Raw genomic sequence first — 27,457 nt, 5'->3', positions numbered from 1 at the left:
CTGTGGTGGGGCCATAGACGGAACCCATATCCCTATCTTGGCACCGGAGCACCAAGCTGCTGAATACATAAACCGCAAGGGGTACTTTTCAATAGTGCTGCAAGCTCTGGTGGATCACAAGGGATGTTTCACCAACATCAACGTGGGATGGCCGGGAAAGGTACATGATGCTCGCATCTTCAGGAACTCTGGTCTGTTTCAAAAGCTGCAGGAAGGGACTTTATTCCCAGACCAGAAAATAACTGTTGGGGATGTTGAAATGCCTATAGTTATCCTTGGGGACCCAGCCTACCCCTTAATGCCATGGCTCATGAAGCCGTACACAGGCAGCCTGGACAGTAGTCAGGAGCTGTTCAACTACAGGCTGAGCAAGTGCAAAATGGTGGTAGAATGTGCATTTGGACATTTAAAGGCGCGCTGGCGCAGTTTACTGACTCGCTTAGACCTCAGCGAAACCAATATCCCACTGTTATTACTGCTTGCTGTGCACTCCACAATATCTGTGAGAGTAAGGGGGAGACGTTTATGGCGGGGTGGGAGGTTGAGGCAAATCGCGTGGCCGCTGGTTACGCGCAGCCAGACGAGCACAGGAGGGCAGGAGGGTGTGGTGCGCATCAGAGAAGCTTTGAAAACCAGTTTCATGACTGGCCAGGCTACGGTGTGAAAGTTCTGTTTGTTTCTCCTTGATGAAACCCCCCGCCCCTTGGTTCACTCTACTTCCCTGTAAGCTAACCACCCTCCCCTCCTCCCTTTGATCACCACTTGCAGAGGCAATAAAGTCATTGTTGCTTCACATTCATGCATTCTTTATTCATTCATCACACAAATATGGGGATGACTACCAAGGTAGCCCAGGAGGGGTGGTGGAGGAGGGAAGGAAAATGCCACACAGCACTTCAAAAGTTTACAACTTTAAAATTTATTGAATGCCAGCCTTCTGTTTTTTGGGCAATCCTCTGTGGTGGAGTGGCTGGTTGGCCGGAGGCCCCCCCGCCGCATTCTTGGGCGTCTGGGTGTGGAGGCTATGGAACGTGGGGAGGAGGGCAGTTGGTTACGCAGGGGCTGTAGTGGCAAGTCTGTGCTCCAGCTGCCTTTGCTGCAGCTCAACCATACACTGGAGCATACTAGTTTGATCCTCCAGCAGCCTCAGCATTGAATCCTGCCTCCTCTCATCACGCTGCCGCCACATTTGAGCTTCAGCCCTGTCTTCAGCCCGCCACTTACTCTCTTCAGCCCACCACTTACTCTCTTCAGCCAGCCACCTCTCCTCCCGGTCATTTTGTGCTTTCCTGCACTCTGACATTATTTGCCTCCACGCATTCATCTGTGCTCTGTCAGTGTGGGAGGACAGCATGAGCTCAGAGAACATTTCATCACGAGTGCGTTTTTTTTTTCTTTCTAATCTTCACTAGCCTCTGGGAAGGAGAAGATCCTGTGATCATTGAAACACATGCAGCTGGTGGAGAAAAAAAAAGGGACAGCGGTATTTAAAAAGACACATTTTATAAAACAGTGGCTACACTCTTTCATGGTAAACCTTGCTGTTAACATTACATACATAGCACATGTGCTTTCGTTACAAGGTCGCATTTTGCCTCCCCCCACCGCGTGGCTACCCCCTCAACCCTCCCCCCTCCCCGTGGCTAACAGCGGGGAACATTTCTGTTCAGCCACAGGCAAACAGCCCAGCAGGAACAGGCACCTCTGAGTGTCCCCTGAAGAAAAGCACCCTATTTCAACCAGGTGACCATGAATGATATCTCACTCTCCTGAGGATAACACAGAGAGATAAAGAACGGATGTTGTTTGAACGCCAGCAAACATACACTGCAATGCTTTGTTCTACAATGATTCCCGAGTACATGTTACTGGCCTGGAGTGGTAAAGTGTCCTACCATGGAGGACGCAATAAGGCTGCCCTCCCCAGAAACCTTTTGCAAAGGCTTTGGGAGTACATCCAGGAGAGCCGCGAATGCCAGGGCAAATTAATCCTTTCACATGCTTGCATTTAAACCATGTAAAGTATTTTAAAAGGTACACTCACCGGAGGTCCCTTCTCCGCCTGCCGGGTCCAGGAGGCAGCCTTGGGTGGGTTCGGGGGGTACTGGCTCCAGGTCCAGGGTGAGAAACAGTTCCTGGCTGTCGGGAAAACCGTTTCTCCGCTTGCTTGCTGTGAGCGATCTACAACCTCCTCATCATCATCATCATCTTCTTCGTCCCCAAAACCTGCTTCCGTGTTGCCTCCATCTCCATTGAAGGAGTCAAACAACACAGCTGGGGTAGTGGTGGCTAAACCCCCTAAAATGGCATGCAGCTTATCAGAGAAGGGGCTCTGACCCGGAGCGGCCGTTTGGGGCTCTGACCCGGAGCGGCCGTTCGCCTCTCTGGTTTTCTGGTAGGCTTGCCTCAGCTCCTTAAGTTTCACGCAGCACTGCTTCGGGTCCCTGTTATGGCCTCTGTCCTTCATGCCCTGGGAGATTTTGACAAAGGTTTTGGCATTTCGAAAACTGGAATGGAGTTCTGATAGCATGGATTCCTCTCCCCATACAGCGATCAGATCCCGTACCTCCCGTTCAGTCCATGCTGGAGCTCTTTTGCGATTCTGGGACTCCATCATGGTCACCTCTGCTGATGAGCTCTGCATGGTCACCTGCAGCTTGCCACGCTGGCCAAACAGGAAATGAGATTCAAAAGTTTGCAGTTCTTTTCCTGTCTACCTGGCTAGTGCATCTGAGTTGAGAGTGCTGCCCAGAGCGGTCACAATGGAGCACTCTGGGATAGCTCCCGGAGGCCAATACCATCGAATTGTGTCCACAGTTCCCCAAATTCGACCCGGCAAGGCCGATTTAAGCGCTAATCCACTTGTCAGGGGTGGAGTAAGGAAATCGATTTTAAGAGCCCTTTAAGTCGAAATAAAGGGCTTCATCGTGTGGACAGGCGCAGGTTTACATCGATTTAACTTCGACCTAAAGTCCTAGTGCAAACCAGGGCTTAGCATCTCCTTTAGATTCCCTCTCTTGAAGATGCTGAGCTTTGTGAACTCCGATTGACTTCTAGGAGTGGCTCAGCATCTTGTGATCCTCACAATATTTGTTTGCAGCAAATCAGTCCTGACTGTTACCCAGGGATCTCTCAATCCAAGGCTCGGGGTAACTACTTTGCGAGGCAGTGTCAGGAACAAATCAAAGAGGGACACTGCGCGTCCATCCGATTAAAGATTGGCACAAATCCACAGTGTTTTCATCCAAACTCACTTTTTTATTAGACTTCAAACACACACAGATATGCAAAATGGTTAGAGTGCCCCCAAACAATAGTTACCCACAGTCTGGAGGGGTCTCAAGTGGTCAAATGACAAGACTCAAGTGGCCAGCTATCCGCCTGTTGCTGGGGATTCAAGAGATGTACAGAACGTCAAATCCAAATTCCTCTGACCGATCTACCCCTTTTACGTTAGTAACTTCTACAGCTACATCAACATGTCAATAAAAAAAACCCAAACTGTTAACCAAGCAATTTTGAGCTGTTCGTGTTGCAGCTGTAACTGTCCTCAAGGTATAGCCAGACTTCCTGTTTTCAAAAGATGCGCACACAAGCAATTTCAAGAGAGCGCTTATCAGGAAGGACCCAGGGCCATGTTCACTTCTCGTGCTCTCTCCATTACCCCCTTGCCTCCGGCTTGCCCGGTTATGCTAAGAGTGCTAGAAAGGCCTTATAGCTGCTTTTGGCAATAAGCATGATACTTGGTATTCCAGTACTAACAGTGGCCTAGGCATTTAGCTGGGCTATCAAAATCTCCAATAACACTGACCACCATGTTATTCATCCATAGCAGTCTAGAGTTATGAGCATACACCAAGGGCATTTGATTGGCCCTGAGATTGTATTTACTGGTATTTTCTGACACTACCATTGCAATATGCAGTAATATTAATATAAACACTCCTGTGTACAAGTCTATACATGAGCTTTCAGGTGTTATGCAAATTAGATCTTTTATTAATCATTTAAAGTCATTCATTCACTCTCATATTTTTATGTTTCCATTAGCCATGTGTGGCCAAGTCATTTCCACTGTGCTCATTAATTTTAGCTCATTCCTACTCCCTGTGCAGCATGTGCTTTCCTCTGGCATAACTGCCACTTCTAATGTACACTAGTCAACAGGATTGCACAGAAGTAATAATAATGGGCTTGATGATAATAAGTGACCCTCTATGGAAGCTGTATGTTAAGGGGGCACCCAGTGGTAGCACACAAGGCAGACCCAGCATAGACAGCTCCTGCGTTCCAAGACAGTTGTGCCACTGGGCTGCTGACATACATGTCCTCCTGGAAGTGATGTTTCTTGTAGCAACCACAGTAATTCATCCGGATATTTCTGAACAATATATTTTTCTGTTCTACTGAGGTTTTTTTTAAAAAAAATAAACAAACATAAGTTTTCAGCTCAACTCTGATATTACTTTGACAAAGTCTTTTAAAGCAAACCTCAGATTTGGCTGCTCTTCTCCTCTGTGGCAACATTCATTGCAAACATCATTAAGGATGTGAGGTCTCTCCCTTAATTAAGAACTAAAAGGCTTCATTTCCTAAAACAAAAGCATGTGGCAGGTTTTATTGATCTGGTCTATGTCGCCAGCTGAACACATTAGTAGAGGTTATTGATTACTGTAGCGGTAATGAGCTTTGTTCCTTGTCAGGTAAAGTCTACATTTCTAACGAGAGCCTTTTCTGAAAGTGGCCGATCTCTATGTATGCATTCCCTAAGATATATGATCAAATAGGTTTTTAAAGACTTTATTGCCTATGTCTCATTTTTAAAAATTTAACTGTAGACATTAGAAAGGTTATTTTCCAGTCATTATCTTGTTATAGTTTCTCCTGAATGTTAATGATGCACTTAGCAATGGATGCAAAGCCAATAGAAGTATAACATTTTAAAAATGTAAGCACATATGGCTAATACTACTCTTTAATAACCACCAATGAAAGAATCATCACTGTATTCTAATGACCAACTGTGGTTAAGTACGGTGTAGGTAAATCATTACCTAATGGAATAAGCACACCCAGTTTAGGAGAATGAGTTTCAGATTATTATTTTTGAGTCTGCTTTGGTTAATATCCTAACTATAGACTCTATCCAGCCCAAAGTTACTTCTGTGGCTATTCACCTGTGACTGGTCCATGAGCCCGCCTGGGCTATGCTGCTGTAGGGACTGCACTGTAAAAGGTGACTTGATCATGGTCTGTAAGTATTATGCAGGGAGAGGTTTTCTGATAATAGAGGGTTCTTTGCTGCTTTAATGGAGCAGACAAAAGCATAACAAGACCCAATGGCTGGAAGGTGAAGGTAGACAAATTCAGACTGAAAATAAGGTGCTGAAATGTGCAATATACCCAGCAGCCTCCAAAACAAGTGCTGGATGCCAACGACCTCATGAGCTTCTGGCTATTCACGATACTCCTCTTTATTTATCAATTTAGGTAACTTATTGACTAGGTCAAGGAGAAGATGTTGAGGAGAAAACACGAACAGTATTGACCCAGGTCAACTTCCTTGACATCTCACTGTTACAACCTGACTCTGTGCCCCTCCATACAGGCATCTATCTGTTGCAAGTGGACCCAATCACTGGGTCCTATGTGCTTCTAAACCAACTAGGTCTGGGTAGACAGTCACCATGTCTAGCTCTGGGACTGCAGGACATACTGACTACTTGTCTGGCATCCTCCCTTGGGATGTGGGATGCTGTTGTTAAACGTCCCCTGAAATTTGTGTCGGAGACCTCCCAAGCCCCCTGTCACTTACACATGGTCTTCTAGGGCTCTGCTGAGGCTCTGGGTTCATTGGTCTTGTACTTTACCCTCTTTGGGGACAGTGTGGTAGGAAAGCAAGAAGCACAGGCTTAGCAAACATAAGAACATTCTTATGTCACTCAGAGGGGAGAATAAATCATTCCCCCCTGAGTGACATAAGTTACACCGACATAAGTGCCGATGTGGACAGCGCTGTGGCAGCGGGAGAGCAATATAGTTACTGCAACTCGTGGGGCTAGTGTAGTTAAGCTGATGGGAGAATTCTGTCCCATTGGTTTCGAGCAGCTTCATTAGAATTAGAATTCATTAGAAGCCCTCTACACCAATATTCCACACAAAGACGGACTGCACGCCGCCAGGAACACTATCCCCGCTAATGTCACGGCAAACCTGGTGGCTGAACTTTGTGACTTTGTCCTCACCCATAACTATTTCACATTTGGAGACAATGTATACCTTCAAAGCAGCGGCACTGCTAGGGGTCCTCACATGGCCTCACAGTATGACAACATTTTTATGGCTGACTTAGAACAACGCTTCCTCAGCTCTCGTCCCCTAATACCCCTACTCTACTTGCACTATATTGATGACATCATCATCTGGACCCATGGAAAAGAAGCCCTTGAGGAATTTCACCATGATTCCAACAATTTCCATCCCACCATCAACCTCAGCCGGGACCAGTCCACACAAGAGATCCACTTCCTGGACACTACAGTGCTAATAAGCGATGGTCACATAAACACCACCCTATACCGGAAACCTACTGACCGCTATTCCTACTTACATACCTCCAGCTTTCACCCAGACCACACCACACGGTCCATTGTCTACAGCCATGCTCTACGATACAACCGCATTTGCTCCAACCCCTCAGGCAGAGACAAACACCTACAAGATCTCTATCAAGCATTCTTACAATGACAATACCCACCTGCTGAAGTGAAGAAACAGACTGACAGAGCCAGAAGAGTACCCAGAAGTCACCTACTACAGGACAGGCCTAACAAAGAAAATAACAGAACGCCACTAGCCGTCACCTTCAGCCCCCAACTAAAACCTCTCCAACGCATCATCAAGGATCTACAACCTATCCTGAAGGACGACCCATCACTCTCACAAATCTTGGGAGACAGGCCAGTCCTTGCCTACAGACAGCCCCCCAACCTGAAGCAAATACTCACCAGCAACTACATACCACACAACAGAACCACTAACCCAGGAACCTATCCTTGCAACAAAGCCCGTTGCCAGCTGTGCCCACATATCTATTCAGGGGACACCATCACAGGGCCTAATAACATCAGCCACACTATCAGAGGCTCGTTCACCTGCACATCTACCAATGTGATATATGCCATCATGTGCAAGCAATGCCCCTCTGCCATGTACATTGGTCAAACTGGACAGTCTGTACGTAAAAGAATAAATGGACACAAATCAGATGTCAAGAATTATAACATTCATAAACCAGTCGGAGAACACTTCAATCTCTCTGGTCAAGCGATTACAGACATGAAAGTTGCGATATTACAACAGAAAAACTTCAAAACCAGAGTCCAGCGAGAGACTGCTAAATTGGAATTCATTTGCAAATTGGATACAATTAACTTAGGCTTGAATAGAGACTGGGAGTGGCTAAGTCATTATGCAAGGTAACCTATTTCCCCTTGTTTTATACGACAAAGACAACATTGCTCTTTCCACACCATGGTCCAGTCTGAAACCAGATTGGGAGTGTGACAAACAATGAGGCTCTGCACTTATACTGCTGAATCTATCTCCTGTTATCAAAAGCACTGATTGAGAGGAGCTGCTGACATGCATCCACTTGGCAGGAGCTGCTAGTAAGGCACCAGAATGGGACTTGTTCCTATCTCTTGGACAGAACAGAGAGATGAAAGAATTTCCTCTGCAAGAGCTCTCACATGGATTGACACTTAAGAACATAAGAACAGACATATTGGGTCAGACCAGAGATCCATGTAGCCCAGTATCCTGTCTTCTGACAGTGGCCAATGCCAAGTGCCCCAGAGAGAATGAACAGAACAAGTAATCATCAAGTGATCCATCCCCTGTTGCCCATCTACAGCTTCTGGCAAACAGAGGCTAGGAACACCATGCCTGCCCATCCTGGCTAATAGCCATCAATGCACCTATCCTCCATGACCTTATCTAGTTCTTTTTTGAACTGTTATAGTCATAGTCTTCACAACATCCTCTGGCAAGGAGTTCCACAGGTTGACTGTATGTTGTGTGAAGAAATACTTCCTTTTGTTTGTTTTAAACCCACTGCCTATTAATTTCATTTGGTGACCCCTAGTTCTTGTGTTATGAGAAGGAGTAAATAATACTTCCTTATTTACTTTCTCCACACCAGTCATGATTTTATAGACCTCAATCATATCCCCCGAGTCGTCTATTTTCCTAGATGAAAATCTCAGTCTTATTAATTTTTCCTCATACGGAAGCCATTCCATACCCCTAATAATTGTTGTTGTCCTTTTCTGAACCGTTTCCAATTCCAATATCTCTTTTTTGAGATGTGGCGACCACATCTGCACACAGTATTCAAGATGTGGGTGTACCATGGATTTATATAGAGGCAATATGATATTTTCTGTTTTATTATTTATCCCTTTCTTAATGAGTCCCAGCATTCTGTTCACTTTTTTGACTGCCCCTTCATATTGAGTGGACATTTTCAGAGAACTATTCACAATGACTCAAAGATCTTTCTTGAGTGGTGACAGTTAATTTAGACCCCATCATTTTATCTGTATAATTGGGATTATGTTTTCCAATGTGCATTACTTTGCTTTTATCAACATTGAATGTAATCTGCCATTTTGTTGCCCAGCCACCCAGTTCTGTGAGATCCTTTTGTAGCTCTTCGCAGTCTGCCTGGGACTGAACTATCTTGAGTAGTCTTGTATCATCTGCACTAACTCTTATCCTAAATTAAAACATATATATGACGTATCTGGGGGAGTTGGTGAGACACCAGAGATTCATATGCACCAGAATAGGGATAACACGCAGATCTATGTCTTGTTCTCTTTAACAGGTGACCCGTGTGGGACAGGCAGGCGACATGCAGAGTCATGTGCCCCCCAGATTTCTGCTGTCTACTTCCAGCCAGGCATCACCAGCACTGGGGGGCTTGCAGGGCAGAGCCATCACAGTCCAGGGAGTGACCATCCAGCTGGGCAGCCTACTGGGGCCAGACAGGGCCAGTGGAGCAGGGGGTGGCAACAGGTGAAGCAGGGCTGTTGCTGGCATCTGGCAATGAGGAGCTGGGCTTGGGGGGAACCAGCAGATCCCATCCCGACCTTCCCTGAACAAGCCCCACTCCAGTGTTTATCTGAGGAGTGGAGAGGCTCCCCCATGCTGGTGCTGCATGGGGCTGCAGCAACTTTAGCACATGCGGGGCTCGGCTCTTCCTGGGCAGCACCTTGTGCAGGAGGGTCGTGGGCTTTCCCAGGGCATTGGCCTGGCCAGAAACAGCAGGGGAGGAAGGACCCCACTGGCCAGGCTGCAGGTGAGTTGAGAGCTCCCGGCAGGGGCTGGTTTTCTGCAGAATGCTGGGAGTGGGACACGACCTGCAGGGGGTTTATGGAGGAGCAGCAGGGCTGGGGTGGGGGGCGGGGAAGAGAGGAAAGGACAGCGAGAGGAGGAGCTGGGGGAGGTGGCAGCTAGGAAGGGAGCATGCAACGGGCCAATGGGTGGGCAGTAGAGGCGACATGTGGGGCCGCCAGGTGCCTCCCCCAGAACCTTTCAATTGTGCCCCTCCCCCCATCAACAGTTATGCCTCACCTCTATTCTCATCAGAAGCAGCCAAAATTGTCATTCAGATTTCACAGTATCTAAAATACATGAGCATGTGGATGGATGGAAAAAGTTGGCTCAAGCTCAATTCAGGGAAAATGGAGATGATGTTGATAGAAGAAATAGTGTTCCTAGGATACCAAGTAAGATACATCAACCAGAAATGCTTTCTTCTGCCTTTGGCCATAATGATTACCTAGTCGGACCTCCTGCATAACACAAGGCAAAGGAACTCATCCAGTAATTTCTGCATCAGGCCTGTAACTTCTAGGCAGCGGTTCTCAAACTGTGGGTTGGGACACCAAAGGGGTTGCGACGGCTTTGACTTGCTGGGGTCTGGGGCCAGAGCCAAAGCCCGAGTCCTGCCTCCCGGGGCTGAAGCCGAAGTTCGAGCCCCACTGTCCAGGGCCAAAGCCTGAGGGCTTCCGCCCCTGGCAGTGGAGCTCAGATTACAGTCCTCATGCCTGGGATTGAAGCCCTTGGGCTTCAGCTTTGGCCTCCCTGCCTGTGGTGGTGGGGCTCAGGCAGGCCCAGGCTTTGGTCCCCTCTCCTGGGGTTGTGTAGTAATTTTGTTGTCAGAAGGAGGTCACAGTGCAATGAAGTTTGAGAACCCCTGAGCTATAGCATATCTTTTGGAAAGACACCCAGTCTTGATTCAAAGACACCAAGTGATGAAGAAATCCACCAAGACTCTACACAGATTGTTCCAATTGTTTTTTATCCTCACTGTTAAAAGTTTTTGCTTTACTTCTTGTCTGAATTCTTCTAGATTCAGCTTCCAATCGTTTGATCTTGCCAGGCCATTTTCTGCTAAATCAACAAGCCATCTATGATTAGAAATATCTTCCCCGTGTAGGTACTTATAGACTGTGATTAAGTCATCTCTTAACCTTCACTTGGATAAACTAAATAGATTAAATTTTTAAGTCTTTTATTACAAGGCATGTTTTCAGATTTCAAATCACATTTGTTTGACGAGACCTATTTATCATAAAACAATATTCATTGGCATTAATTATATTACCATTCTTTTTCATTCTTTACTGATGGCAACCCATATCAGCCTTTCCATGATTCTGCCTGAGATTTATGTCAGGCTAACCAGCCTATAGTTACGGAGGTCATCCTGATTGTTCTTTTTAACTGTTGGCACAACGTTCATTTTTTCCAGGCTGCTGAAATTTCCAGTCTTTCGAGAGTTGTTGTTAATCAATACAATGGTTAAAAGAGTCACTTGGTCAATTTTTTTAATTCGAGGTTGTCAGAAAAATTGCAACATACATTTCCATTGGCAGTTGCTCACTTGGTTTGATTTCACTGAAGTTCTGATGGAACCCAGCCCTGGTTTCCTGTCAGCTTGTCCACTTGGCTCTTCAAGAGCCCACCTCATTGTGTATTAGTGTCTGGCTACCATGGTGACTGAGGTGCTGGAACAGCTTGTCTTCAGTGACTGTGGGAGGATAACAATCCTAACAAGCGAAGGCTGGTATTTTTAAAATCTAATTTAAAAACTAAAGACAAAGATTGCTGAATCCAGGAACAAACTGCTTCCCTATTCCTGGACAAGTGTATAGGGTTATTTTTGCCCAAGGGTTTTATTAGCTCCTAGAGGTTTCTATCAGTTAAAAAAGGACAAACCCAGAATAGAAAATTGTGTGTGTAGGAGGTAGAGAGGTCCTTGATCTGAGTTATCCTTCCTCTGAGCCACATCCTATCTATTTTAGGTACATATACAGACCCAATTACCATAACATCTGAGTGCCTTACAACCTTTAATGTATCTATTCTCACAGCAACACTGTGTGGTAGGGAAGTACTATTATGGCCCTTTTACAGATGGCTTACAGAGAGGGTAAGTAACTTGTCCAAGGTCACATAGGAAGTCTTTGGCAGAGCAGGGAATTGCACATAAGTGTCCTAAGTCCCAGGCTAAGGCCCTGACCTCTGGACCATCCTTCATGTCCACATCCTGCTCTGTATGTTTCTTTATTTTTGCTATGTGTACAGCAGGCTAACATACCCCTTGATCATCATCCTGCTTTATTGCCATAGCACTGTTCAATAAAATGTACTTAGCCAATACGTATGCACCATTTTAACTGTGCAATCTCCATTCTGTTGTGTGTTCTCTCACAAGGGGCGCAATGAAACAATTGAGAAAACTTGACTCATTTGATGTAGTCAAGCAACCTAAAAGGTCAAAAAGATAAAATTACTTCTCAGCATGCATATGCTGTGAACTATATTTGAAAATTAAGTTTCAAATTGCAATGGTAATTAAAAACTTTATTTTCAAATACATTTTGATATCATTCTGTTATAATGCGACACATCTCTTGCTTCTCGTCTAATCTGTGGACTAAAAAAAGGAACATATTCTATAAATAACATGAGAAAAATTGGAGAAATAGTGTGTAAGTCACACATGCAAATACATAGTATATGACTCATTTTAATTAATTCAATGATTTACAAACACAGATTTCTCCAGCAGGTACCAGAAATCCACATTGTGTGCTACATTGTGCATTATGATTTTTAATTTAGCCGAGAGAAGTGTAAAATCCTACTGCATGCATTCCTAAACATTCACGGGAACAGCTGAGATGAACATTACAAAGTTTGGATTCTTACCTTGAACATTTTAGGCCTCTGCAGGTTTTAGCAATGGACGTGACATCTTAGATAAGTGAGATCAGAAATTAGTAGAGCTGAACAAAAATCAGAATTTCCACCCCACAGGAAATTTCTGACATTTCAACATTTTGTTTTCATCCTAAATCAGAATGAAAAGTTGCAATTTCAATTTTTTTCATGGAATAGAACTTTCAAAATATTTTGATTCAAAAAATCAAAGTGTTTTGCCTCAACATTTTTGATCAAAATGAAACATTTTGACATTCCTGAAATCCAAATGTTTCATTTTGTTTTTTTTAACCTACCTAGAACACTTTTTGTTTTGAATCAGTTCAACATTAAACTGCATTTTCCCATAGTGATGCATTGCCTCATGAGAGGCCGTTAAAGAAGTCTGGTTCCCCCACTTTCCCCTGAGGCCCAGGCTCCCTGGCCAGACTAATTCTCCCGTGATACACCACACAGCTCTGTCAGAGTGAACTCCACATTGTACAAGGGGAAATGTAGTCTTCTAGGGAGCCTGGCACATAGGGAAGAATGGGGACCCTAATTAGAGCTCCCATAAGGTAATGCACTGCTAGGAAAATGCAGTTTAATGTTGAACTGATTCAAAGTGAAAGTTTCTGGCCAGTTCAACAAATTGAAATATTCTGATTTGGGTTGAACTGATGTGAAACAAAATATTTTGTTCTGATTTTTCTAACAGAAAATTTAATTATATCAGAAAATTAAAACATATCCCATGGAAATATATGGAAACTGCCTTTTCCATTGAAAAATCATTCCAGTGGAAAATTCCCAACCAGATCAAAACAGATTAGACCCTTACAGACAGATGCTTTGCTAGTGTACATTGTCTTATGTCCACTGTCTTTATTTACACTAAATGGGATTCTGGCCCAATATATTTAAGTAGTTTAATTAGGTAGACCTGCCTGAAAATTTTCTGATGGAAATGCAGATAGACAAAATCTAAACATTTGTGGGAATTTATCAATTTCATCAACATTTTTGATGGGAAAGTATAAAAATATTTCATTTCAATAAGGGTAAAATGTGTCATTTCAATAAGGTTTAGAGTTTATCAGTTTTACGTTTGTTATATTAAATTATTATAAAATGTGAATGGGCAGTTCAGTAAATAGGTTTATGATCTTAAACAGAGTGTGAACCACTATAGGTATTGAAATATAGAAGATTCCTAAAATTAGAGAGAGAAAAATCTAAATAAATGCAATCCATCCTTTACAAGTCTAAAACATCTTTTGGGGCAGATGCTGAAGGACAGACAGTGGAAATATTTGGCATTTGAGTCATTACTATGAGAAACTGGACAATTTATTTTAACTTCTTTTCAAAGTCTGACAGCACATAACAGATCATCAGCAAAAGGACACCATGGTAACCTGTTAGCCTGGATTCCGTCTCCTGTAAATCCTCTCTAAGTAGTGCAGTGCAACTGGAAACATTTAAAAAGAAGAAGCTTCTATTAAAATGTGTGTCTGTCACTACCAAGCAACCAGCAAGAAACTAATGAAACACTGTATCTGGATTTATGCCAGTCACCAGATTTTCTAGAAAACAATGGAAAGTGCTATTTATCTGAAACATGGCAATTATTATCTATGCTGTGAAAAGTCAAATTCAAATGTTTGTCAGATGGTAAATAAACACTTCCAGTTTTCTCTCTCATATTGTTTTCAAAATGGACAAGCAATAGGCCTCAATCAGTTGTCCTGAATGGATGTCGAATCTAGACTCACGTGTCAAAAAATATACCGAGGCCCAGGAGGTGCATCCACTAATCAATGTAGCAGCTGTATGCCTCACAAAGTCATAGACTGAGAACCTAATAATGGTTCACTGCTCTCATTTCAGAAGTGTCTAAAGGTTTCAGTAATTAGGAAAATGTATTGCTTTATGGAATTGAAAGCATGAACGCCCTACTTGTACCAAAGTAATTATTTAAACATAGCTGCTTCAAGAAGGAAACAGAAAGGGAAAAAGTGATTTTTTTTTAAGATAAATTATTCGTGCGGAAAATGGCAGACAGGTGTATAATCTCTATGAAGTTGAGACACAGATCTTCGCAAAAACTGAGGGCAAAATTCTGCTCCCTGGAGCTCCCTTATCTGCACCATGTACTTCTGTGGGATGTTCTGCATGCATAACATTCACTGGCATCAAACGCAGCCCACTGGGTGAATAGGAAAGGAGACATTTTTCCATTGAGATATTCAAGCAATATATCAGAACAATATATTTTATGTGTCCCATATATTAGGGCCAAATTTTAGTCTCAGATGCTTCAGATGAATTCTGAGGTAACTCCATTGGCTTCAGATTTTCATGTGATGGGAGGGAGGGAGGGAGGTAAATGAGAGAGCATTTCAAGATATGGGAAAATTGTGTACTGCTGATCATGTTCATCTTAAAGATTGTTGGCTAAATTCTGCTTTTAGTTACATCACCAGTGCAAAGCGGGAGTTGACTTGTTGTCTGAGAGCAGAATTTGGCCCTGTTGAATTCAAATAGTAGAGAGACAGGTTGTTTTAAAAAAGAATAGAAACCAAAGAACATGTGAAGGGATGTAACGTGCAAAGAGAAGAGTAATATGCACATATTCTCTTTTTCCAAATAGCACACACAGAAAGTATGCATGGGCACATTCCAATTGACCCTGAGCAGCTGGAGCTCATAGCAAGCCCTATCCAGAATAAGATACTGGTACACGTGGCCATCTGTTCCTGAATATCCATGACATTAAAAAATCTGCTCTGCAAGTTCACAAATCTATAAAGCTTTTATATTTTAAATTCCCCCAAAATATTGAACAAATCAGCTTTGAGTTAACTTGGGACTCCAATCCCATTTTCCTTAGCCAGATACAGCTCTCATCGACTGCAGGATTAGGCTTGTAAAGTGCACATTGTAGGGACTGATTGTTACACTGCCCGGTTCCACCACAGACTTCCTGAGTGACCTTGGGCTCATCACTTAGTCTCTCTGTGCCTCAGTTCCCATCTGTAAAATGGGGACTATTATAGCTGTCTATGTCACAAGGATGTTGTGAGGATAAATATATTAAAGACTGGGAGAGAGACAGATACTATGGTAATGCAGGCCACATAAGTACCGTAGACAGAAAGAGACTTTGGGCTAAAATCTGCCTTTGTGTGTTCCCAGGCTATTCCACTGAATCCAATAGAGTTGAATCAGTGCAACTGAGGACAGAACGTAGCCCTATCTGTTGAATGGTTTATCTGTATTTGGGAAGGAAAATAAATGCAAAGAAAACACCTGGTAAAGGTAAAATAGAAAATTGGCTTCTATCCCGTGATCTAATAAGCAAAGTGTAAAAAGCCTGGCATAAGATAACAGGTGTTACCTGCCTCTGTGTATCCTAAGAAAGACTCTGTTTTTTCATCTCTGTGAGTTAGTACCGTTGATTTTAATAAAAGGGCCAGCATTGTTAAGGGTGATTCTTGTTTTATAAGCAGGATATTTTGGTGATGATTAAAGGTATGTTCTTCATCGGGTAGGAGGGGTTAAAGAGTTTCCTCTGCTTTATTTTTATATAGATATAGATATATATAAATAATGTGTGTGTGTGTATACACATTATAAAAGACTTAGACTTTTTACTGCTGGGTGGCTATCACATTTTTACTGTAATTCTAATTGTTAGGAGTAAGTCTAAGTAATTGTATGGAGTATTTTGTATGGACGTTCGAGTGTGATTTCACTAAAAGTGTAAGATTAGTGAAATGAATGGGACGTTTGGCAGTGTGTGAAGTTAAACACATGCATACGTCTCTGTAAAATAAGACCCTTCGTCTAGAACTAGTCGATATCATTTCTCACCTCCTTCCCCGCCACCCCACCACCAAAAATCTCAGGGTTGTTAAAAATTATACTAAGATTCCCAACAAAGGACATTTATATCAGTACTATTTTCCTAAATGGGCATAGATGTTTTCTGGCATATCATTTTGGTTACAGATGTCTGTTAGCCCCTTTTTGTGAGGGGGTCTGTAGTTTTGTTTCAAGCTATGGTTCTTTGTTTCAGTATAGATCATTAAGTATGACTAAAATGTCAGAAATCCATAAGCCAATGAAACCAGAGTTTCATAACATTAATCCGACTATTTTGGCTTTGACTAAGAATTCAAATTATTTTTTTTCTCAAATTCTTAATTTGCAGTACCAAAAAGTGTGTACTAGAAACCTTTTGCTATTCAAAATATGGGAGAAAATATCTAAGCAATTAAAAGTTTAAAATTGGCATGGAAACATTTTAAATAATTTCACATATTCATTCAGTAGTCCTAGTTCCATTGCCACTTGGAATGACATAATATCATAGAATCATAGAATATCAGGGTTGGAAGGGACCTCAGGAGGTCATCTACTCCAACCCCCTGCTCAAAGCAGGACCAATCCCCAGCTAAATCATCCCAGCCAGGGCTTTGTCAAGCCTGACCTTAAAAACCTCAAAGGAAGGAGATTCCACCACCTCCCTAGGTAACCCATTCCAGTGCTTCATCCCACCCTCCTTGTGAAAACATTTTTCCTATTATCCAACCTAAACCTCCCCCACTGCAACTTGAGACCATTACTCCTTGTTCTGTCATTTGGTACCACTGAGAACAGTCTAGATCCATCCTCTTTGGAACCCCCTTTCAGGTAGTTGAAAGCAGCTATCAAATCCCCCCTCATTCTTCTCTTGTGGATACTAAATAATCCCAGTTCCCTCAGCCTCTCCTCATAAGATATGTGCTCCAGCTCCCTAATAATTTTTGTTGCCCTCTGCTGGACTCTTTCCAATTTTTCCACATCCTTCTTGTAGTGTGGGGCCCAAAACTGGACTCAATACTCCAGGTGAGGCCTCACCAATGCCGAATAGAGCGGAACGATCGTGTCCCTCGATCCCAAAATGCCATTAACCTTCTTGGCAACAAGGGCACGCTGTTGACTCATATCCAGCTTCTCGTCCACTGTAACCCCTAGGTCCTTTTCTGCAGAAGTACATATTACATATATTAGAATATATTACAAAGCATCAAGTTAAAGACCTTACACAACCTTACCAGAAAGTGTACTGAGCAAATTGTCTTGCCTCAGGACAGTAGTCCAGTACCAGGGCTGCATTAGAGCAGTCTTGCAAATATAAAGCTGCCTTGTAGCCAGCTTAACTAGCCATACTATCCCCCCAGTATAGCGGGATCCTCCGATGGCACAGATCAACTATAATGGCACAATGTCACTTCCTACATCTTGTGACTAGTATAGGTGTGGCTGAGGAAGAAGAAGCTGTGGCTAGGAAATTGCTGGCTGCTGTAACAGCCTCATAGGGCCATACACAGTTGGTGCAAGCTATCAAAACTTTCAGGGTGCCTCTAAGTTCTCCTGGACCTGGGGGAGCAGAGAAAAGCCAAAGTTCAATGCATTCCACACTGACATTTTTGGAACAGAACACTTTGACTTTTCATTTTGAAACGACTTTGTGTTTTGAAATTTATTTTATATTATAAATGATCAAATTAAACATCAAAATTGGCAGGAAACATTTGCATTTTATTGAAACAAAGCATTTTGATTGGTCCCTACTGCATTTTTTTTCTCAGTTTCATTTCCTGGGATTTTTTTTTTTAAATCTATTTTGATTCCAAATTGGAACAGAACCAGATTTTGACATGTCAGCATTTCCCATGGAATGGAAATTCCGATTTTTAACCAGCTCTAAATCACACCCCTTGGTAGCTGACCCAAACACAACCCTTACACAGGTGGCTGGAAGCAGAGCTAGTGTAGAGGCCTTATGTTGGCTCTACACCAGACAGAAAGGTGCGGGGGCATTTCTACCTCCTTTAAGCTCCTTTTGTGTCATTAGAGAAGCATAAAAGGGGCGTTAGTGTAACTGAGACTTGGACTCTTAAAGTTAAGGATGAAACTTCAATCTTAAATTATCTGCTTATGCCTAGGTGTTGTGTTGCAGTATCTTGGCATAATGCAGGAGGCTGAGTTTGGAGCTCTGAGCATGTGCCTCAAGAGGTCAATATCTGTGTGGTTTCACCATGGGAAACAGCCTTCGACCACCTCCGACAAAAATGAGTTTCTGAAGTTGGGCAAAGGCGGACCTCTTCACCAGTGAAATAACTGCAATAGTGTTTGTGATCCTGGCTGAGCGAGTGCCAGCTCTTGTCAAGGCTTTAGGCCTCAGCCAAGCATTGACAAATTTATTGCTGGAAGTCAGTCTGTCTTTCCTGCGCGTTAGTATGGTTAAGAAGGGTATTGAGTTTATTGCAATGTGTTTAGACTTTATGAAATGCTTGTAGGTTGCTGCATGCATTAATCTCACTTATATCTTCATCACATGCTATCAGGTAATATTTAAGGTTTTGCTTTATTATAAGTGTAAAAAAAATGTTTGCTCTGAAACTGTGAACTGTCAGGAGGGATCATCTCCTGCCCATCAAGAAGGCCTATCATTAAATGAGCCATTTTGGGACATCACAATACAAAGAGTTTGTTAATTGTCCCTTCACACCCATGAAGAGGCTACATGCAAAAGGGCTCATCCCATCAGCTTGAGAAAGAAATAAAAATAGCTGACAAGAAATTTTTTCATCACTCTCTTGGCTGTTTGGACTCTCACAGGGCTGGAGCAACAAAAAAAAAAGCAGAGATCCCCAGGGTCAACTTGGGTTAGCCCTAAAAGACACTCAGAGCTGACAGATTACTACAACTCTATCACCTTTTTAAACTGAAGTCTATACCTCATTTGTGTATATAAGTTTGCTTGCTTTAACCTTATAATAACTCTCTCATTTCTTTTTTCTAGTTCATAAAGCTGTTATAGGAGTGGCTACAAGCATTGTCTTTGGTGAGAGATCTAAGATACAAATTGGCTGAGGATGTGTGACTGGAGTCTCTGGGTAAGTCTCTTGGGACTGGAACCAACCTGAATCTTTCGGGATCTTTGATGTATAGCAGCCAGTGCCAGCGCTACACATAAAAGGACTAACCAATTGCTTAGGGCCCTGAGCAGCTTGAGGGGTCCCCCTGTTAATTATTTGTATGTGTTGGGGAGGGAGGGAGATGTTCCTGCTTAGGGTCCCCAGTGGGCTAGCACTGCCTCTGAGAGCAACCAACTATCACTAAGTCGAGCTTGCCTGGCTGGCAATATTGACTGTAGCGGCCAAGGGAACTGTCTGTGACTCTGTGGTAAGACTGTTATAGTGCTTTAGGAGTTCACATTTGTTACTGGGTTGGTGAAATCTAATTATAGAACATGCAGCCAGTGCAGGGTGTCTGCCCTGCTTCTTGCCAGTCTGCCCTGAGGTTGACACTCATAGTCATGAACCACTCCATGACTGTGTTTACCAGTCTGGTTGATATATTGACATTATCATCATTACTGTGAACATACTGCTAGCATACCCATAGTTCAAACTCTATCAGCCATGCCCAAAGATGCTCTGCAGAGTAGAATGTGTGTTTAGTTTCAGAGGGGAGGAGGATGTTATTGTGTAAAAATCAAATAGATGGATACCTATTATGTTGCCCTTTACAAACTAAAACAAAACTTGGGTTACAGAACGCATATTTGCAATGTCCGTTTCTGCTGAGACTGTTTTTGATCTTTGGGTAGGACAGAAATCATCAACCATCAGGTCATTCAGTAGCTATGAAAACTTTATTATCATCATGAATCATGTGACATTTATGCAGTTTAAATTTGAGGACTCATATAAGGCACTGAATATCCAAATGCAGACAGCTCTAAATCTACAGCATTCATCAAAATGGAGAGGTCACATTCACTTAGTGCTTTGAACTTTACTTTTGAAAGTTAACTCTCTCTCTCGAAGGGAATTCTCCCTGTCCCAGGGCTAGATGGTGCCATGGATAATTTTCACGAATGCTAGAGGAAGTCAAAAGTAGATTAAGGATAAGGGACAGATTTTTCAGAAGTGCTCAACACGCAGCTTCTTTTGACAACAGTAGGAGGTGCTGCAGGCTGACACTCCAGTTTCTATTGAGTGTTGATTCTCTGATGGCAGGGCTAGGCAGTTTTGACAGAAGTTCAGACCAGGCTCCTGCCTTCATGGCTTCAGTCCATTTGTAATTTGTTTAGGGGAGACCTGCAAAGGTGCGTTTGCCAACCTGTTAGTGTGTTATAGGCTTGGCCATTGCTAGCAGAGATGAGATGTACGCAGAGTACATCACAGTAAAGAAATTAACAATTGCTGGCTCTTCTGTAGTATTCCTCATCAATGGCTCTCAAAGCACTTTGAGAAGGAGGTCAGTATCATTATCCCCACGTTACAGATGGGGAAACTGAGCCATAGAGGTGAAGTGATTTGCCCATGGCTATCCAGCAGGCAAGGAATAGAACCCAGGACTCTAGACTCCTTGTCAGGCACACTAGCTGCTGGTCCAAACGGCCGTGAAATACTTTTTGCTGTTTTTATTAAGACAAGATGCAGACCTCTCCTGTATTCAGCAGAAAGATCTGCCTTTGCTGATAGGGCCTGGTAAAGCATATCAGATTAAAATAAAATTCTCATGGAAAGATCTCAAAAAATTCAAAACAAAGTAATATTCCTTTTTGGGAGTGTGTGTGTGTGCGGGGGGTGTAATTCTCTTGTCCCCAGAACTGTAAATATCTCTGCTCTTCCAGATTCCTGGCTGGGAGCTGGATTGGAAGCACCTCCACTGCAAGAGGAAGAGGTAGGTCGTTCTTGCAGAATTTCTGCCTTTTGTAGAGCTAGAAACCTCCCAAGAAAGCATGGTCTCTTCAGCAAAATTAGAGTGGAAGTCTTGTGAAATTTAGCTAAGTCTTCAGAGTAAGTGTCTGAAATGTTGACAGCTTTTCAGATCAAAACCAAATTTCTGAGCCTTTTGAAATTAGTTCATCATTAATTACAGAGCTTTTTTATATCTACTTCCGTCAGACTCTGCCCTCCCTGCCTGCCTGCAGCACTGATCAGGAACTAGCAGAAGCAACAGCTCTGATAGTTCACTCAGGAACATGTGCCTCACAGGTAGTGCCAATTTAACACAGTGGTTGAACAGGTGGGCCATCTGGCTGCATTAGTAGAAGTGGGATGAAGACTTTTATAAAAGCTATTTAAATACAGTAAGGGAGATAAAGAGAGACTGGCTAACAAATCTGAAGTCTGATTCTGATCTCATATCAGGAGTAACTCCACTGGAGACAACAGAACCACACTAATGTAAAACTCACATAAGTAAAAGCAGAATCAGAACGCTGGGGATCAGCTGATGGAATCCCTATATAAAAATTATGATGCCCTTCACTGCATATTTTAAGATTAAGTAACTAATGACTTGAAATACAGGCAGAAAGGAAAACAGATTGTTATAACGTATTACATTTATACAGGTTACCAATGGGAATATATGGAGTCTAACTTTCCTTTCACACTAGCTTTATTATTATCAGTTATTATTATTTGTATTACGGTAGCACAGAGCAGCCTCACACATAGTGAGAGACAATTCCTGCCACAAAGGGTATGTCTACAGTGCAATTAAAAACCCATGGCTGGCCCATCAGCTGACTGGGCTCACAGGACTTGGCTGAAGCGATCCTCACGAGGGTCCAGGAGCTTGGGCTCCAGCCTCAGTCTAAATGTCTACACTTCAATTAAATAGCCCCTTAGCTCTAAGCCTGAGGCACATGACTCAGACCAGCTGCGTTTAATTGTGTTTAATTGTAGTATAGACATACCCAAAGAACTTAAAATCTTAAATAGACAAGGGGTAGGAGGGGAACAGGTACAAGAGGGGAAGTGATTCACCTAAAATCACACAACAGGACAATACCAGGGCTGGGATTAGAACCCAAGTCTCCTAAATACCACTCTATCCACTGGTCATTACTGCTTTTCCAGTCGCATGTATGGTGTAAATCTTCCGGCTTTCATGGAGTTAATCCCAGTTTATAGCATTGTAAGTAAGAGGAGGTTCAGCTTTTTAGGGTAGGGACCATGTTTTCATATGTGTTTGAACCATGCCTAGTCTAGTGAGGGCCTGATCCATATTGGCACCTCTGGCTGCTAATGTGATGCTTCTAATATATAATCCATAATTGTTTCCTTCAGTGCACTAGTCTGTTTATTCATCTGCAGAAAACTGCTTCTTTTGGTTTAAACCAACCACATTGACAGCAAGCCAAAGTAACATCTTAAACAGTTCAGTATCCATATTACATATACACTTGAGTCTGCTTGTGCATCTGTTACATATTTCGACGGTGATGAATTGTTGATTTTTTACAAACAACTTTCAATATATTTAAACAGGCAAGAAGATAAACTGAGACACAATTGCAATATCACTGTGCTCGATGGAGCCTTTGGTACCATTATCACTAGACGATGAAAATATCTTTGATTGCATTGACTGGGATTCTCTCTTTACAGTCTTTGAGAGAATGGGATTATGTGACCACTTTAGCAGTTCGATGAAACTGCTTTGCACGAAAACCTCCTCCCGGTTATGACCAATAACTGTATTTGGGAACCATTCTCAAAAATGACATTACAAAAGTAAATCTTCTGCCAAGGCATGCAGGCTGTTATAATGGACTGTAGGACCTGGCAGTGAAGGAAAGGAGCACACAATAGTTGGCAGCCCTGGGGAAAAAATTGAGTGTATTTGGGACAGTTTCCTAGAACTGGTCTACTAAAGATCCCTGCAGCAGGCCTGGATGAAAGGTGAGAGATAAATCCACATATGTTTTGCAGACAGATGTCCATCCCCCTTCCACTTGCTCCCAGCATACTGCCTCCTCCACCAGGGATACCTGACTTCACAGAGGCCCTGAAGCATGTGGGTATGATGCTCTGGTAATAGCTGATCCTACCATGTTCCCCAGTACAGAGGAGAGCTTTGAGACAGGTCACTTCTGTGTTACTAATACCAAAGCCCAATGTCACAATAATTTAACAAACAGATTGCAAAACACGTTTCCAAGAAAGGTAATGAAAAGGAACAAGAAAAGAATAGGGCTAGATTCTGGAAGCACACAAGAACTGGAATTCTGCCACCTCTCAGATGCCAGAAGAGGACATTGGTGTCTGAAAAAGGGGCAACAATATGTATTTAAAGAGAGATCCATAAAAATCGCTGCACTTAAAATGTTCCTTACTGGTTTGGAAGTTCCTCCTGAAACTGGCCAAAATATTTTCTTTGAAATGTTTATTTGAAGAAAAATGTGGGGTTTTTTTGTTAAAACGAAAATTTACACAGGAAATGTATTTTCTATTGATATGTAGCCTTAGATGTAGGTAAGGTATAAATTAGAGCCATAATACAAGAAGCCCATAGGCCTCAAATCTTGTGAGACAAAAAATTTAGACAAAGTTGAAGCATAAGGATCCAACATCCTTAGCATAAGTTTCAACATAAGTAGCTGAGCAGAAGGAGCCTGAATCCAAGATATCATAAGATAAAATGCTGTCTTAAATTGTCACCAGGTAACGACAAAATATCAGTTAGTTTTAGGTTTGGACATTTTAGGATAGGAACATCAGCAGATGTACAATTGCAAGAGGCAACCTGTTGACATATATGCTAATAAGTTTGAGATAAATGATATATTAGCCTATGAGAATAAAGCACCCCAACATTATGTTTTGGAATGGAGAGCAGTAAATAGTGGTGTCCCTCAGGGATCTCTATTGGGACCAGTCCTATTCAACATATCCATAAATGATCTGGAAAAAGGGGTAAACAGCGAGATGGCAAAATCTGCAGATGATACAAAATTACTCAAGAGAGTTAAGCCCAAAGCAGACTGCAAAGAGTTACAAAGGGACCTCACAAAATGGGGTGACTGGGCAACAAAATGGAAAATGAAATTCACTGCTGATAAATGCAAAGTAATGTACATTGGAAAACACAATTCCAACTATACATAAAACGTGATAAATTAGCTGTTACCACTCAAGAAAAAGATCTTGGAGTCATTATGGATAGTTCTCTGAAGACACCTACTCAGTGTCTAATGGCAGTCAAAAAGCTAACAGGATGTTATGAACCATTAGGAAAGGGATAGAAAATAAAACAAAAAATATCATAATGCCTTTATCTAAATCCTTGCCCACATCTTGAATACTGTATGCAAAGCTGGGGTCCCCATCTCAAAAAAGATATATTGGAATTGGAAAAGATAGAGATAAGGGCAACAAAAATTATTAGGGGTATGGAACAGCTTCCATATGAGAAGAGATTAAAAAGACTGGGACTTTTCAGCTTGGAAAAAAGGATGATTAAGGGGGGATATAATAGAGCTCTATAAAATCATGATGGGTGAAGAAAGTGAATAAGGAAATTTTATTTACTCCTTCACATAACACAAGAATTAGAGGTCACCCAATGGAAGTACTTCATCATACAACGCACAGTCAACCTGTGGAATTCTTTTCCAGGGGATGTTGTGAAAGCCAAAACTATAACAAGTTTCAAAAAGTAACTAGATACGTTCTTGGAGGATAGGTCCATCAATGGCTATTAGCCAGGATGGGCAGGGATGCAACACCATGCTCCGAGTGTCCCTAGCATCTGTTTGCTAGAAGCTAGGGGTGGATGACGAGACGGATCACTTGATGATTGTCTATTCTGTTCATTCCCTCTGAAGTACCTGGCATTGGCTACTGATGGAAGACAGGATACTGGGCTAGGTGGACCATTGATCTGACCTAGTTTGGCTGTTCTTATGTTTTATGTATGTATGTTCTTATTAAGGTGTGGAAGTTTAGATATGGATGATGGAGGCCAGACATCTACATGAATATTTATGGATGTCATGTAAACCTATGATAGAGCTAGACATGGTTTAGGTCATTGGGATCTTCTTGGCATGTCAGAGATAGGACCGCTCGTGGATCACCTGCTGTACGACTTTTAAGGTCTTCACAAGGGGATGGTGTAAATATAGGGATGCTCAGATGCTGGACATTTTGACCATTCTATATTGTCTCTATCTACTTTGCTGGGTTGGAGTGTTTGTTTGTTTGCTAACAGTGCTAGTAAAGATATTACAACAGGGGTGGTTAGTAGGCGGACTGCGGGCCTAATCCAGACCACCAGATGCTTTTGAACAGACCCTGAAATCTTTTTATTTACTCATTATTATCATTGTTGGTTTTGTTGTTGTTGTTAGTTTTTTCTGGACCTTGACAATACCTTGAACAAGAAATTTGGACCTTGACAAAAAATAATTGACTACCCCTTCATTACAAGGACAGAAGGCCTTCCCTAAGTGTGATTGTCTCTCTAGTGTGCATCAGGGTTCTTGTAATAATTCTAATACTTATTGGTCTGATTATGAGACAGGACTCTGCCAAAGTAAAACTATTTCCCCATGTTTATTCTCCCCCCCACAAACACACACACTCACTGTTCCTCACACGTTCTTGTCAACTGCTGAAAATGGCCCACCTTGATTATCATTACAAAAGGTGTTGTTGTTTTTCCCCTTCTCCTGCTGATATTAGCTCACCTTTCCTGATCACTCTTGTTACAGTGTGTATGGTAACACCCATTGTTTCATGTTCTCTGTGTATATAAATCTCCCTACTGTATTTTCCACTGCACACATCCGATGAAGTGAGCTGCAGCTCACGAAAGCTTATGCTCAAATAAATTTGTTAGTTTCTAAGGTGCCACAAGTACTCCTTTTCTTTTTAAGATTGCTTTGACAGTGGAGCTCCTGGATTTATATGAAACCTCTTCTTTCCCTTTTTGCAAGACAAAAGATATGTATAGAACAGGCAGGCTAACATGGGGAACAAATTCATAGCACAAAATATCCATATACTGGGAATGCCTGAAGGCTCAGAAGCTATCTATTTTTTAAAGAATAGATTTTTGAGCTCTTAAGACAGATATTTCCTCTGGGTTTTAAAATAGCTACAGGAAGATGTCTAAAGGTTTTCGCTTTACTAGCACATGAGAAATCCAGAGTAGTACTAATGAGATGTTAGACACTTGAAGAAAGGGGAGGAATTTGTGCTATTGCAAAAGAAAAAGACCTGATATTCTGATATTCCTTGATGCTTTTAACTCTCATTTAACCTGTGCTCATCCAAGAGATTAAAAAAACACAGGTTGAATTAGGATTACATTTCTCTCAAATTCCACAAACAGGGAGTTACTAAAGGCCCCAGGATTCACAGTTTGAATATTAGGAGGAGGCAAAGTATTTTGATTTAAAGACCAGATCAAAAGCCAGTGAAAAGACTCCTACTGGGCTGCCAACTAATTATGTGCACAAATATTATCACCCGCATATTAAATATATTTCTGGACTGCGATGCTGTCCATACAAACAAGATCTGTGAAATGAAAATTAAGTACTGGGGAGGTGGCTGGGGAGAATATTAGTGTAGGTTATTGGGGTGAGAAATAACTGGCTTTCATAGATACATAGATAGATCTATTGGAAATAGTATGTGTATTGTAAACTGAGTCTAGTATTCTGCTTGCAGCCAATCCTTGGTGTACCTTACCCTGACTTTACCAAATCTAGACTTGCAAAAAAAGGATGTAGGTAAGAAGTGTCCTAAACTGTTTCACAACAGGTTATTTCAAAATTCTTCATTCCTTACTGTTTCCTAGTAACACTGTACTTTGCATCCGATGAAGTGAGCTGTAGCTCATGAAAGCTTATGCTCAAATAAATTTGTTAGTCTCTAAGGTGCCACAAGTCCTCCTTTTCTTTTTGCGGCTACAGACTAACACAGCTGCTACTCTGAAAACTTTGCAATCTCAGTGTACACTATTGTTAACCTTGAAAAGTAATAAATGTTGGACTCTTTTTCTTTGTCTCCTGTTGTTGGAACATTTAGCACTCACATTTTCAAGCTTTTCTCTGCAGCTCTGAGGCTGCAAGTATACTTTTAAAAATTAAAGCTTAGTTTCTCTGGTAATAACCTGATTCCATCAGCTCACCTTTAAAGAAAAACATTAACTGTCATGGGACTTGCAATAAAATGAGAATTGGCAACAGTGAGTTGTACCATTTGAGTCATAAAATAATACAGTACCACTCCCAGGTTAGTGGGTACCTCCCTGGATACATATTTGAAATGTAATCTATCCACATAATCACAAGGCCCAGTTGATTCGGCCA

The sequence above is a fragment of the Eretmochelys imbricata genome, chromosome 1 (genome assembly GCF_965152235.1).
Source record: "Eretmochelys imbricata isolate rEreImb1 chromosome 1, rEreImb1.hap1, whole genome shotgun sequence".
In the NCBI taxonomy this organism is placed as follows: Eukaryota; Metazoa; Chordata; order Testudines; family Cheloniidae; genus Eretmochelys; species Eretmochelys imbricata.
Note: the sequence above shows the minus strand (reverse complement) of the source record.